The 3,082-nt window shown below is 56.1% G+C and overlaps 1 long non-coding RNA gene across 1 annotated transcript; it reads right to left on the reverse strand.

Moving 5' to 3' along the window:
* Window positions 1–254: 254 nt before the first annotated feature.
* On the reverse strand, window positions 255–618 carry LOC127309771 (uncharacterized). Its single transcript, XR_007857320.1, has 3 exons — window positions 532–618; window positions 397–450; window positions 255–311 (listed from the first exon to the last, which is right to left on the reverse strand). It is a non-coding gene; the product is annotated as an uncharacterized lncRNA (long non-coding RNA).
* Between the last annotated feature and the right edge of the window lie 2,464 nt (window positions 619–3,082).

A 3,082-nucleotide genomic window follows, 5' to 3' on the forward strand; every position in this document is an offset into this window, starting at 1 on the left:
GAAAGCCAGCGCATCAATCTGCATGACCAGCCGATCATATTCTTTATGATCAGTGGTCATGACCTCAATGTGGTGCTCCGCTGCCTTCCGCGCCTTCCTTTCCTCCTCCAGCTCCATCGTCAGCACCATGTTGGAGTTCGTGGAATCCTCCACGACCTCCGCCAGCCTGGCCTCGGCTGCAGCCCGGGCATCCTTCAGAGCTTGATTATGCTGGAGCGCGGCTTGCATGACTTGTTCCTTAAGCTCCCTCGAGGCGGTCTTCTGGACGTCCAGTGCCTCGTGGTGCTCCTTGATGAGCTGCTCTTTCTCGCCTAGATACCGGAAAGAAGGGTGTTAGCAAGTGGCAACTGATAAAATGAAAAAAGAATGGGTTAACCGGAAAAGAAAGAGTGATACCTTGAAGCGTGGCAATCTGGGCCTTGAGGGCCTCGATGGTAGCTTCCGGAACAGCTGTTGAACAAAAGATGCGTAAGTATCAAAGAAGAAAACATTCCGGTGAAAAGATACCGGAGGAAAAGAAAGGAAACAAACCTTGGCAGTGGCTGTGGGCCTCGGCAAGGTCCCGATGCTCCCACAGAAGCTCCTCGAAGAGCTGCTTCCGGGCATCCGCGGTGCTCTGTTCAAAGGAAGATAATTGTGAAAAAGAAAGAAACAAAGATCTTAACCCGAAACTCGGGGACTGGCTATGCCGGTTTCGCGCATTTCTAGTTAAGTTTCGCGCTAAGAGCTACGCTCTCAACACAAAACTCGGGGACTGGGAGGATAGACGAGATCCGAAAAGAAAGAAACCGGCATCAACAAAAATTACAAGAAGGTTGGCGAAACTTACCACCACGTTGCTGGTGGCGTCGTACCACGCACTGTCGAACTCCTTCACGGCACGCTTGAGCCGCATGAAGTGTTCTTCAGTGGACCGAGGCCCAGCGGGATCTGGCGCTGGAAGGCGGTCCTTCCCCAAGCCACGGGTGGATGCAGAAATGTCCGCATCGTTCCATTTTTGGGCATAGGGGAGAAGGTGCCCCAGGTCCTTGCCCTCACGTTTCAGCTCAACAATTCGGCCCAGGAGGCCGGAAGGTTTTTCCGGGGCCGCAGCGGCGGCAGGCCCGACATGCAGCACTAGAGGCTGCGAGCAGGCTGAGGCGCCGCCCTCCACGGCCTTGCCCCGAGAAGCCCCGGGCTTGAGGAACTTGGTGATCTTGGGGGTTTCTGGCGGCGGCATTGGCTTGGCCGCGGAAGGTCCTTGGTTTGGTGGCGGTGTTGGAGCAGCTCCGCTAGGCTCAAGAGTAAGAGCTTCTGGGTGCGGTGCAGAGGAGGCCGGCGCGGAAGTATCCGGCGCGGTTTCGGTGGGGGAAGAGCTTGGCTGCTTCTTCTTCTTCTTCTTCGGGCCAGGAGGAACCAGAGGTTCCGCCTGCCCGGCAACTGTGTCGTCGGCGCCGGTGTTGCTGGCGCCGGTGTCCTGGATTTCAGGAGGGGAGGTGAGATCCTCCTCTGCGCGGTGATCAGGAGGTGTAGGGGCCACGCGCCCCGAACTTGTAGTGCCTCCCGGAGGGGAGGCAGAGAGGTCGCCGGTACCGGATGGTACCGGGCTTGTTTGAGGAGGAGGAGTTGAGGTCCTTGCGGAGCCGGCAGAGCCTTCAGGCTTGGACCCAAGCTTAAGCGCGGGGCTGGAAGAGAGAAAAAGAAAGGGTTGGAAAAAAGTAACCGGAAAAGAACTTGGTAAAAACAAAGCAAACAAAAAGGGAAATGAAGAACTTACCCGGAAGAAACCGGCATCTTCTTGTGCTTGTAGCGCTTCGTGCCTACCTGCTTTCCCCCAAGGACTTCAGTTCGACGGCGTTTGGCAGGAGGAGCTTGGCTAGGGCCGGCGTCAGCAGCCAGAGCATTGTTCTTCTGGCCTTGGGCCATAAGTTTGTCCAGGAACTCCTGGCCAACCTCGGCCTGCAGCGGGGCGGCGTGCTCATGGACCTGTGGGTTGATGTTGGCTGAGGGAATGTCTACAGAAGAACAATAACAAAAGAATATGAGAGATCAAACAGAAGAGCTACCTCAAGCAAGGTCAGGTCGTCAGACGAACCGGCTGGTTCCGGCGGAGACTTGCCGAGGCGCGAGGCTGGAATCCGGCCCATCTCCAGATCCTGCCAGTGAATGAAAGGGTCCGGGTCGAACTTGTCGAGAGCACGCTTCTGGCAAGGACCTCGCCGGTCTAAGTCGATGCGGGGGAAGCGGTCCCTGGCCTGAAAACAAAAGAAAAAAGGGGTTAGTCACAGTATAAAAGTTACCGGTAAACCGACCCGAGTTGCGTGATTTCTTACTTCTTTGGTCGGAGGGTTTGTGGAACTGAGGGGCCGGAGGCCCCACTCCCAGTCATCCGGCATGTCCGTTTGGCATATTTGATTAGCCTTCAGGACCACATCCGCCTTGCTCAAGGGCAGGCCGGTGATCTTGGTGGGATCACCAGGGCCGTACATCTCGTTTATCTTGTGAGCGCGGCGCTTAAGGGGAAGCACCCGGCGGCAGATGAAGGTGCGGATAATATCATCAGAGCAAATGTTGGTATCCTTCATCAGCTTCAACATGAAGCGTACCACCCGGTTCGTCTCTATGTGATCCGTACCAGGGTTGTAGTTCCAGTTGACCTTGGCGGGCGGCGCCGGGTTGAAGGGCGGCAGATTGATGAGGTCAGTGGCGCTCTTGTTCTTCACATAGAAGAACGTCGTCTGCCACAACCGGCAAGACTCGAGGCCGTTGAACTTAAAAAAGGGGCTCCCTTGGCGGGAGCCGATGATACAAGACCCGCATTGTACGGGGGGTTTGGGCTTGGGAATGTCCTTGCCCTGGACCGAGTTGATCCGGAGAGTAAAGAAGTGGGCAAACGTCTCGCGAGCAGGACGGATGCCGATGTAGCCTTCCATGAAGGCCACAAAACAAGAAAGATAAAAAACGGCGTTGCCGGGAAGGTGGTGAGGCTGGAGTCGATAAAAGTCCAGGAATTGGCGGAAGAAGTCGGAGGCAGGAAGACCGAAGCCACGCTCAAAGTGAGCAAGGAAAACAACGACTTCACCGGGTTCAAGCACCGGTTCGG

This window comes from Lolium perenne, chromosome 6 (assembly GCF_019359855.2).
Source record: "Lolium perenne isolate Kyuss_39 chromosome 6, Kyuss_2.0, whole genome shotgun sequence".
Lineage (NCBI taxonomy): Eukaryota > Viridiplantae > Streptophyta > Magnoliopsida > Poales > Poaceae > Lolium > Lolium perenne.